The sequence below is a fragment of the Onychostoma macrolepis genome, chromosome 17 (genome assembly GCF_012432095.1).
Source record: "Onychostoma macrolepis isolate SWU-2019 chromosome 17, ASM1243209v1, whole genome shotgun sequence".
Classification (NCBI taxonomy): domain Eukaryota; kingdom Metazoa; phylum Chordata; class Actinopteri; order Cypriniformes; family Cyprinidae; genus Onychostoma; species Onychostoma macrolepis.
This window is the reverse complement of record NC_081171.1, coordinates 12230875-12243376: the sequence shown is the minus strand read 5'-3', so window position 1 is coordinate 12243376 and position 12502 is coordinate 12230875. Positions and strand designations below refer to the sequence as shown.

The 12502-nt window shown below is 35.8% G+C and overlaps 1 long non-coding RNA gene across 1 annotated transcript; it reads left to right on the top strand.

Annotated features, from left to right (window-relative positions):
- Positions 1-5875: 5875 nt before the first annotated feature.
- Positions 5876-7440, top strand: LOC131523128 (uncharacterized). The gene is made up of 5 exons (XR_009266710.1): positions 5876-6007; positions 6463-6521; positions 6711-6818; positions 6944-7046; positions 7312-7440. It is a non-coding gene; the product is annotated as an uncharacterized LOC131523128 (long non-coding RNA).
- Positions 7441-12502: the final 5062 nt, after the last annotated feature.

Sequence of the window (12502 nt, the reverse complement as noted above, 5' to 3'; positions counted from 1 at the left end):
ATGTTCATTTATGCACTCAATACTTGGTCGGGGCACAAATGACGGCATCAGTGAGGTGTGGCATGGAAGCGATCAGCCTGTGGCACTGCCGAGGCACTATTGAGCCTTCAGCTCATCTGTATTGTTGGATCGACTGTTTCTCATCTTTCTCTTGAAAATATCCCATAGATTCTCTATGGGGTTCAGGTCAGGCATGTTGGCTGGCCAGTCAAGCACAGTAATAATATTACGGTCAGCAAACCACTTGGAAGTGGTTTTGGCACTGTGGGCAGGTGCTAAAGTCCTGCTGGAAAAGGAAATCAGAATCTCCATGAAGCTTGTCAGCAGATAGAAGCATAGTGCTCCAAAATATCTCCTGGTAGATGTCTGCATTGACTTTGGACTTAATAAAACACAATGGACCAACACCAGGAGACATCACGGCACCCCAAATCAACACTGACTTCGGAAACTTCTCACTGGACTTCAAGCAGCTTGGATTCTGTGCCTCTAGTCTTCCTCCAGACTCCAGACCTTGATTTCCAAATGAAATGCAAAATTTACTTTTATGTAAAAAGAGGACTTTGGACCACTGAGCAATAGTCCAGATCTTTTTCTCCTTAGACCAGGTAAGATGCCTCCAATGTTGTTTCTGTTTCAGAAGTGGCTTGGTAGCCCTTTTCCTGAAGACGTCTGAGGGTGGTGACTCTTGATGCACTGACTCCAGCTTCGGTCCACTCTTTGTGAAGCTCTTTGAATCGTCTTTGCTTGACAGTATTCTCAAGCTTGTGGTCATCCCTGTTGCTTGTACACCTTTTCCTACCCAATTTCTTCCTTCCAGTCAACTTTGTATTTAATATGCTTTGATACAGAACTCTGTGAACAGCCACCCTTTTCAGTAATGAACTTCTGTGACTTACCCTCTTTGTGGAGGGTGTCAATGATTGTCTTCTGGACCATTGTCAAGTCAGCAGTCTTCCCATTATTGTGGTTTCAAAGAACAAGAGATAACCAGAATTTACTGTAGGGATGGTCATTTAATGAAACTGAAATGTAAATATTCTAATATTTTGAGATACTGTATTTTTGACTTTCATGAGTTGAAAGCTCTAATCATCAAAATTAAAACAAAAAACCTTTGAAATGTTTTAATTTACATGTAATGAGTCTAGAACATATAAAAGGTTACATTTTTGAAATAAGTTAAAAAATAATAAAAAAATAACTTTTTCACAATACTCTATTTTTTTGAGATGCACCTGTATATGCAGAATAGTGACAAAGCACAGTGGTGTTCTGCATGCATAGTGACACAGCAAAATGTTCTATATATAGAATAGTGCCAGAGTAGTGTTCTGCTTACAGAATATGGTGCAGTGACAGAGCAAGAGCACAATAGTGTACAATAGTGATAGCAGTATAGTGTTTTACCTACAGAATAGAGACAAAGCAGAATAGTGTTATAGAATAATGACAGCAGAATAGTGTTCTGTATATAAAAAATTTACAGTGTTCTACCTACAGAATAGTGACAGAGCACAATAGTGTTCTACATGTCGAATTGAAAGTATAATAGTGTTCTATATGTAGAAAATGGTCAGAGCACACTAGTATTCTACAGTATATGCAGAATAGTGACAAAGCAAGACCACATTTTGTGCTTAAAGAGGATCTCAGGTTCCCTGATCCTCTCCAAGCTCATTTTATAACACAGTTTGCTTATTCCATCTATATAGTGCTGTTTGAAAGTTTGTGAACCCTTTAGAATTTTCTATATTTCTGCATAAATATGACCCAAAACATCTTCAGATTTTCATATAAGTCCTGAAAGTAGACAAAGAGAACCGAATGAAACAAGACAAATGAGAGAAAAATATTTTCATTGTCATTTATTTATTGAGAAAAATTATCCAGTGTTACATATCTGTGCGTTGCAAAAGTATCTTGCTTTCAGTATCTGGTGTGACCCCCTTTTGCTGCTGTAACTGAAGGTAAAGTTTCTTGTAAATGCTGATCAGTCCTGCACAATAACATGTAGGAGTTTTAGCCCATTGCTTAGTGCAGAACCTCAAACTCTGTGATGTTGGTGGGTTTCCTCATATGAACTGCTTGCTTATGTCCTTCCACAACATTGTAATTGGATTAAGGTCTGGACTTTTCTGGACCATTCCAAAACATTAACTTTGTTCTTCTTTAACCATTCTTTGGTAAAATGACTTGTGTGCTTGGGGTTGTTGTCTTGCTGCATGACCCACGTTCTCTTGAGACTCTGTTCTTAAACAGATGTCCTGACGTTTTCCTTTGTAATTTGCTGGTATAATTCAGAATTCATTGTTCCATCAATGATGACAGGCTGTCCTGGCCAAGATGCAGCAAAACAGGCCCAAGCCATGATACTACCACCACCACCACCATGTTTCACAGATGGGATAAGATTCTTAAGCTGGAATGCAGTGTGTTCTTTTCTCCGAACATAATAGCTTCTCATTTAAACCAATAAGTTCTATTTTGGTTTCATCCATCCATTAAACCTTTCTCCAATAGTCCTTTGGCTTGTCCACATGATCTTTAGCAAGCAATTTTCTTTTTGGAGAACAGTGGCTTTCTTCTTGCAACTCTGTCATGCACACCATGGTTGCTCAGTGTTCTCCTGATGGTAGGCTCATGAACATTAACATTAACCAATGTGAGAAAGGCCTTTAGCTGCTTAGAATTTACCCTGGGAACTTTTGGAACCCCGCAGACTATTACACGTTCTGCTTTGGAGTGATCTTTGTTGGTCGACCACTTCTCGGGAAGGTAACACTGGTCTTGAATTTCCTCCATTTGTACACAGTCTGTCTGACTGTGGATTTGTGGAGTCCAAACTCTTTAAGAGATGGTTTTGTAACCTTTTCTTGCCTGATGAGCAACATCAACTCTTTTTCTGAGGTCCTCAGTAATCTCCTTTGTTCGTGACATGATTCACTTCCACGAACATGATCAGACTTTGATAGATCCCTGATCTTTGAATAAAACAGGTCACGTACTGACATTTGATAGTCATTGATTGCACTGACTGAAAATACCTCTGCACAGATGGACTTTAATTTCACTGCTAATCCAAGAGATTCACATACTTTTGCCACTCACAGATATGCAATATTGAATCATTTTCCTGAATAAATAAATGACAAAGAAAATATATTTGTCTGATTTGTTTGATTCAGCTCTCTTTGTCTACTTTTAGGACTTATATGAAAATCTGATGATGTTTTGGGTCATATTTATGCAGAAATATAGAAAATTCTAAAGCGTTCACAAAGCGTTCACTTTATGTTAATGTTGGTTTCACTTCATTGAGGTGAAGTATTAAATGTATCCATGTAGAAAGAGAACATTAATACACTTCTTGGAAAGCGGCAACCAGAATAATTAGCTGCTCGCTATGTACTAAGTGCTTCATTGTTTAAAATGGCAGGCCGTGGTCTGATATACAGCCTTGCAATGGACAGTTTTAATTCCTGAAATGGTCTGTTAAACAACAGAGGCTTTGAGAAAAGGGGCATCCTAAATGAAAAGCGAGTGGCTACTGTTAATCTTGTGGTAATGAAATTTAGCACTTCATCTTTAAGGCTAATTACTGAAAAATGAACATATCTCCAATCATGTCTTATTCATGTGTGTTTTCTTAATCATTTTTATTCATTGAGTAATGAGAGAGGGAGAGTTACTGTAGAGTATCTATATTAGCACAAGACATCCTTACAGTGAATTACACATCAAATTGTATAAAATAAATAAATAAATAAATACAATTTTAGTCAACTAAAATGTTTCCCCCCCCCAGTTTCTAGTTCTAAAATTACAAAAGGAGGATTGGAAGTTTATTTGAAAACAAAGTCTTTAATATTGTAAAACGATGTAATGGATGGTAATAATACAATTATGTTAATTGAGACAGAATTGCTTAATCAGTTTTAATTCAGCTTTGGCAACTAACAAAAGGCACTAGATTTTTTTAAGTGTGATTTATGTATTTAATCAGTACTATTGTGTACTGAGGCAAGGCCCAAAAATATGAGGCAAGTGGGTGTTTAATAAAACAAACAAAAAAAATATATAATTAATATCTACCATAATGAAGCTGTAGGTAAAGGAATGTTTTGTTTCATGGTTATCAAACCTTTCTCCCAACAAAAAATGAGTTATTAAACTTAAAGGCATAGTTCACCCAAAAATGAAAATTTGATGTTTATCTGCTTACCCCCAGGGGATCCAAGATGTAGGTAGTGATGTTACATTCAACACCGAAGCTCCGAAGCTTGTATCAAAAAAACCCAACACATTTCACATTGAAGCGCTTTAGTTTATCGGAGCTTGATTCGTTTTGCCAAAAGCACGTGACTGCTTCAGTATCTGGTTCAAATAAAGCGAACCTCTGCGCCGTTTTCTTTACATTACATCACATTATAATGCGTTAGCATTGTTTTCTTTTTATCGTAATTTATATATTAAGGTCAAATGAACTTTGCCCATGAAATAACAGTCTAAGGACTGAGGCAGAGTTAACACTGACAGATCACAGATTTAATTCATGAGTTTATGTTTGATTTATTTGAATTATTTTAGTGGCAGTACACCGACACAAATGAATGACTTTGACAATGGCCATTATTTTTATACAATAAATTAAAACAAGGAATCAGTTGTAGAACCAGATGTGAAACCAGCAGCTGTAATGGAACACAGCACTTTGGAAGGTGTTATTAATTTTTATGACCACAAGATGGCCACAGCATGAACCGTTTTAAAAAGCTTTGAGTAATGAACCTTTTTCCTATACAATTGGGTTGAAAGCTTTACTGGTTCAGAACGCTTCACTTCGCCATCACTAGATGTAGGTGACTTTGTTTCTTCAGTAGAACACAAATTAAGATTTTTTTTAAAAACTCAAATCGTTGCAGTCTGTCAGTCATATAATGGACACACCCTTGTGAAAAAGAAGTGTGCTTAATTGCAGTAAAAGTGTACTTTTTGTGTACTTTAATTATTAAAAGTATACTTTTTAAAAAGTGCACTTGCAGGTAATATAATATAATTTAAATTAAAGGCCACTTAAGTGTACTTAAAGAGAGTGCACTTCAATGACAATAGGTCACTTAACACACATTAAGTGCACTTATTAAAAATGCACTTCAGAATAATGTCTAATTAAGTATTACCTAAACATACATTTTACATAATTATGATTTGATTGTTTTAAATAAGTACACTTATTTTGATATATCAGTATACTAAAGTACATGTAAAATAATTGATTTTAATTTCAACTTAAGTGTGTTCTCTAAAATGACATTTTGTTAATGTATTTTAAATGTATTTAGTCTGTAATATATACTATGTGCATTAATGCACTTGAAATGTATATTTCTTCTAAACTTAAATATATTTTCTTATACAGTATACTCCAATAAAACTTATTGTTGAAATTTTCATCACCAGCTCTTGCACTATGAACTCTATGAAGTTTACTTTTCGACATAACATTTGACATACAGTGTCATTTATGAGAGTACTGCATTTGTATATAATAGTACTGTACTTTACATCTGTGTACAGACTACTTTCAATATCATTATGTTGTTCTAAGTCACTTAATTTAATTGCATTAATTGCAAGCAAAAGTTTAACAGATCTAAACAAAATTAATTTGCATTCAAATTTTATTTTAATTAGACTAGGCTACACTGCACTGTAAAAAATGACTGACTTTTAGTTATGTCAATGAGTCATGAATGAGTCTATCGACAGTCTTTGGTTTAACTACACAATGAATTAGGACAACTTGAACTTGAACAGAAGCATCTCTTTTGTTTTATGCGCACGAGCCAAAAATACTACGTCATGATGGCGCGCTACTTCAGCAGAGTTTGAAAAATGTTTCTGGAGTCGCGACGCGTGAGGGAGCTTCGCTGATCAAACGAGAACAGAGGAGCGGCGTGTTTGGATGATTATAAGACTTTATGTACTGTAGATAATGAAACAAGTAAGTATATCTTGATATAAGATTTCTTTATTAATTTAGTCTTGCCATTCTTGCGGCTTTCACCGTAATCCGGCAGTTCTTGCTATATGGACTCGGGAGGCGAATTAATCGTGTCCTATAATTGATCTATGAATGCATTAATGCAGAATTCTGATATCGGAATGTTATCGCGTGTGTGGACCAAGAAATTTGGCTGCTGAAAATACAATGTTGTACTTTAACTAAACGATTTAAAATTCAAATTAACACTACTGAACAAAAGTCAAAGATCCGATCTTGTAATATTTATGTATATAATCGATATTATAACCACCAGTAATATTCAATATATCAGCCACCTCTAGAAATAATGTTATTGTTGTGTGTGTGTTTTTTTTTTTTGTGTGTGTTCCGTTACTGGTTGGGTTTGTAATATGTAATATTTTTGTACTTATCTGGAGTTATTTATTTTGCAGGATCAGTACAGATTTGTTACTGGAGATACAGTGAGGAGACACAGACCAGTACTGAAGAGGTGATGTTAGAAGTTTTTAATGAATTGTTGCCTAGTCCGCTCACCCTGATCACATATGACAAGCTAAAAGTGCTATATTAAGTCACTATCCCTACGGATTTTAAATGCTTTGAATCTTTTCCATTTGCAAGTAATATATTCCCACCTGTGCATTTACAGATCCCCCTTTAATCATCATATATTTTACAGGTAACAAACCAAAGGAAGAGGACAGCAGCTTTGCTGTGTCAGTTGTAGTAAATACAGGAACATTCTTCATGAAGATGTGCAAGGGAAGATGAGGGGGAAAAATTAAAGGTACCTTTCTTCATTTTCATAGATTTTGGGATATTTATCTATATTTGGGTAATTGATAAAGTAATGTTTTATTCCCTGTAAAGTAGGAATAAAAAATGTTTGTAAAAATGTTATCTATTTTCCAGCCCAGTGTCAGTGAAAATGGTGTGATCAGGAATTCTGGTGTTTGTAGGAAATCTGAAGGAACATCTCCCAGCATTCTACTACGGTGTTGCCCTGATGATTGAGGTAATTCACCTCTTAGGTGATGCAGATGTGGTTTACATAGTTTACCTACACCTTGCAGAATAAACTGCTTCCTCAGAGCAGAAATTGCTTTTTTTTTTAATGATTCTACCCCTCTACCCTCTTACTGCTTAAATTATTAACATTTTGCAGAGACTGCAAGGTGTATATAAACTTTGGACTGCAACTGTGTCTATTGCTTTCACTCAACCGAACCATTTATAATGACTGGATATGTTTTATAACAATTGTTCTTTCTTTCCTCAAGGAATTTTTTTTTGGACTTTCCTGCCTCTTTGGAACATTTCCGTTCACAGAGACTGTGGAGAGATGGTGTGCAGCTTTATGACATTTGAAGTTTACTGCCGATGGAGAGCTTCTGGGACACTGACAAACAACACTTTCCAGCAAGTTCATTTGGAGTTCTTTTTTTAAATTAATTAATTAATTAATTTAGTCAAACTTGCATTCACTAATGCTGGAGTAACATTTTAATGTTGGTGCTAGTAAATATTTGAGAATTTATGGCCTGGTTTCACAGACAGGTCTTAGACTAAGCCAAGCTTAGGCCATAGTTCAATTAGGACATTTAAGTAATTTTCATTAACATGCCTTAGAAAAAACATTACTGGTGTGCATCTTGAGACAAAACAAAGGCACTGATATTTTTAAAGATCAGTCAGTGCAAGTTTCTTTTAGTTGAAACAGCTCAGAATTACATTAAATTCAATTCAAATGAGCTTTATTGGCATGACTTGCATAGTATTGACAAAGCGTAATTATAGAATTACATTTTAGTCTGGGGCTGGTCTTAAGCCTTGTCTGTGAAACTGGGGGTACCATTAACACAGTTTGTTAATGTAATTTCAATTAAGTGGTTCAAAAATATCACTCAAAAGTTCAACTAATTGCATTTAATGTAATTTTAAACCGTAATATATTTGAAATCAATTACAAATAACATGCATTTAGGTGGTCGAAAACATTACATTTAATTCAAGCTTAAGTGTATTGTTAACTGACATTGAAGTATATTTTAGTTAACATTAATTGCTTGTCAGTGCATTAGTAGTACACTATAACCATATTTTAAAGACAATAGAAGCAATTATGAAAGTACATATAAAGATGTACTAAAAAGTCCCACTTAAGTGGTTTAAAAAAATCACTTAAGTTCAACTAATTGCATTTAATATCACTTTAAAATGTGATACATTATGAAGTTAATTACAAATACAATGTATTTAAGCATCGAAAATAACATTTAATTTGCACTTATGTGTGTTCTTTTAAAGTATATTTCTGCAATAAGTACACTTTATAAAAGTATACTTAAGTGCACTTCTTTTTCACAAGGGCAGAAAAAAAACTAATTAAAGGTTAATTAATTTACGTAGATCCTTGCGTATCGCGGCCCACAGAAACAGTTGCTAATGAGGCATCTATGTATACAGTATATCTATGTGCCAGACCCGTTGACGCGTCACGCACCGGATGTTGTGAATGAGTTCAGGACAGCTGGTTATTGCGTGTATCAGAGATAAAAAAATGATATAAATACTGTTCAGTTTCTTGCATAGACTGATCGTTTCGTGTCTTAAGGCCTCAATGAATCGTCACAAGCCGCAGAGTTTAATTTGGTTTTGTCAGTGTATGTTTTTTTTTTGACTCTCAAAGCTTTGGAACGTTTGGAACCCATTGACTGCCATTATATGACTGACAGACTGCAACGGTTTGAGTTAAAAATCTTTGTTTGTGTTCTACTGAAGAAACAAAGTCACCTACATCTTGGGTGCCCTGGGGGTAAGCAGATAAACATCACATTTTCATTTTTGGGTGAACTATCCCTTTTTAAATATATATCCTCACATGACATCTTACACTTATAAAAGTTTTTGAAAAATATTTTTTAATTTATTTATTTTTGCAGTCATGTCATATACTCACATAGGCAAAGAATTGAACCAGAATTGGTAATGGTGTTTCCCCACAACAAATAAATTGTACGTAAATTGCTTGGCGCTGCTGTGTGGGATGCAAGGAAACAATTATTGGACAATTAGACATTTACAAAATAATTATATTTAGAGATAGTGTTGGAGTGTCATAAGAAGCTGCTGCATTTTCAAACAGTTTCAGACATGCTCAGAGCTGAGATATCCCCTGGAATGAAATAAAACCTGTTGTTATTAGCATAAGTGGATAAGGACACTTTTTTTTTCTATTACTTCCATTTGCAATTAAAATTCCTTTGAGGTGCCTCCACAGACTGCATAAAAGTGTCTCAATAACAAGCTGAATAATTGCCCAGAAAGAAGACAACCTCATCTAATACCTCTTAAAACAAAAACGAATACTCCTCTCTTAAATCACAACTGCTTGAGAATATAACAACATGGTGTAACATAAAAACATTGCTGCTTTGTTTCAAGGCCAGAATGTTTTAAGCTATTCAGGATGAGCCTTTTGTATGACTGTATGTGTCATCTTTGCTGCTAACATTTATTTGGTTGAACACAAGTCACCGTGGCAGGCCCTCTAACATTGTGTGGTACATTCACACACACTAAAGGGCTCAGGGACCACTGCTCTGCCATTTATGTGACATTTTAAATTCTTTATTCGGTCCAAGATGGTCCTATCTGAATGATATCTGTTTAGAAGTGCACACATTCACGCACAACGCAATACTGAATGGCTTGTGTTATTATGGAACATCATCTCTGCTGATTCATTCAAATGCCAAATAATAGTGAAGAAGCTCTTTAAAACTGCAAGATAATAGTAAATGAGAGAAAAAAAGAATGACTATAATAAAACGATGTGTCTGCACGCCAGCAGATGCTCTCTCATAAGGAGCATTTCGATCTGAAAACAGCTGATTATGTCGGATTCTGACATAAATGCTTCCCATCAGATCATTTTAAACTTTAATGAAGAGCATTTAGGCAGACTTTGTGGATGTGTGGGTGTTTATGAATATATAGCAGCATTTGGCCTAAATGACTAAACAACATAAAAATTCTGTAGGTTTTTGAAACACATGAGGCATAAGAGTAGAAACACAGTGGACACTTGTGTGTTCTGGATGATGGATGGATCTATGTGAATAATATGAAGTTGTACAGTCTTTAATCGGTCCTCCTGTCACATACGTTACACTGCAGTGCATTTCACGCCAGCTAAAGCTGACGGAAACCCACCGACGTTATTGTTATTAAATGTCTTTGTTTTGTGTCCTTCCTAAATTATTTTTACAAATCTTTATTGGCTGACTTTAGCATTATGTGATTAATTTACAACAAAACAAAACTTAATGGCTTCATCTCTTCAAAACATTGTTTTGCCTTGCATTTAATAATGAAATTGTATGAGCTCAGTGCTGACTCTTTTCCTGCCAATCAATTTTTGTGAATTCTAAAGTGTGCAAAGGATTGTGGGTGACTGGAGGATGCATCCTTCAACACATGCTGAACAAAAGGATGCAAAACGAAGGCTGCCTTCCAAGTATCCCTCAAATTGAGATGTCCTTCAACAACATTTGATGAATTAAAAATCCCATGACACTCATCGTAAAGATTCCCGCCACTGGCCCTTGTCAATCATGGCCTCCTAATAATCCCCATCCACTTGATTGGCTCTATGACTCTCTCTCCTCTCCACCTGTAGCTGGTGTGTGGTGAGCGCACTGGCACCGTTGTCCTGTGGCTGCCGTCGCATCATCCAAGTGGATGCTGCACACTGGTGGTGGTTGAGAAGGGACCCCCCACATGATTGTAAAGAGCTTTGGGTGTACAGCAATACACAATAAAGCGCTATATAAATGCATCATTCATTCATTCAAGCTTTACTAGAATGCAGCCTTCTGACTGAGAAGCAACCGTGCTGTGTCCAAATATGCCTATTCACAGGCAAAAATCAGTATGTGAAAATCTGAAAAACGGTATGCTATGTGAAAAGAATGGTAGCCTGTGTCAAAATTCACAGAATTAAAAAACAGTAGATGAAAAGTACCTTGGTTAAATATTACTTCTGCAGAGATTCTTAAGTGCACATTTGATGGATACATCACTTTACCATCCCATGAGGCCACTTGATAGGATTTGTGACATGTAGTAGGTAGGCTACGTCCCAATTTCTTTCATGCTATCTATAATCATACTATTATGATTAATGTACTTTTTTAACTATAGAGTTTGGGAATGTGTCGTCACAGCGGCAATGCATTCTGGGAATTTAGGTTACGGGAGCTACAGCGGAGATTGAGTGGTAGTGAATGTAGACTTTTTATATTATTTAATGTTTATATTATTTGCCATATCCCTTTGCACGGCCGGTGTGAAAAACGTGCTTTCTCCGCGTTATAATGCCGAAAAAGCAGAGGTTTTACCTGCAGACATTGATGATAAAGGCTATGGCAATTGATCATTCCAACGGGATCTAAGTTGAATCATAAACATTAAATATGTCTACATTCACTACGGAACTCAAGATGAAAAACTAAAATAAAATGTGGCTTTATAATTCATCTCTGTAGATTTAATATATAGATACAGTGATTTGCATTAAACTGTAAGCCCTCACACCACTAATAGAAGGAAATCATATATGGAAATGTTATTTGCGGCAGCTCGTTAATACCCGGCCACTTTTTGTATGGATTAAGTTTCCTTCATTCATTTGATCGCTCGCATCGTTGTTTGGCATCGCTAGTAGGAGTCTACAACTTGGTTCGGTCAAGTCAATGTATTTATTTGCATAGCATCCACAATACACATCGTTTCAAAGCAGCTTCAAGTTCTGTTACCTCTATAATGGCTTAACTCTTAACACTGAGCAGTTTTACCGGGCAATATGACGATATAACAATGATCCACTGTTTGAGATCTAGCTGTAGTGTATTCTCCCCTTACAAAATTAGCCATGGTTTTGCTACTCTAACCATAGTTTATCCATGGTATTTAATAAGATTGTGGTTATAGGAATGCTAATACATACACCAAAAAACACGGTCGCTACACGTTTAGTAAAACCATGGTTAATTGTCGTAAGTGTTTAGCAGTTAGCATATATCAGTACCACTGTAGTGAAGGAGACTGATTAGTAATGAATATTTGCAGCCTCTCAGACAAACAACAGAGCGATTTTTTTATTTTTTTTTATTTAAAGAGATTTACATATTAGTCCGTTTTATTCTAAGCGTATGTAAGATGTTTTTCAAAAAATATGAATGTAAAACGGTCGGCTTTTTCTGTGGTGATTGCATTTGTTTAGGCTGTGTGCTCCTGAGCGTGACCTAAAACATGGCGGAATCCGACGCGGCGTGACGTATGCTGCGTTCAAGTCCTCCTGGGACGTTCGTACTTACCAGTTGACAAGTCGTTATTACGACGTCAGTTGCGTTCAAGTCACTTTGGTCGGAAAAAGATGGCGATTTAACTTTTCTACACAATTCAACT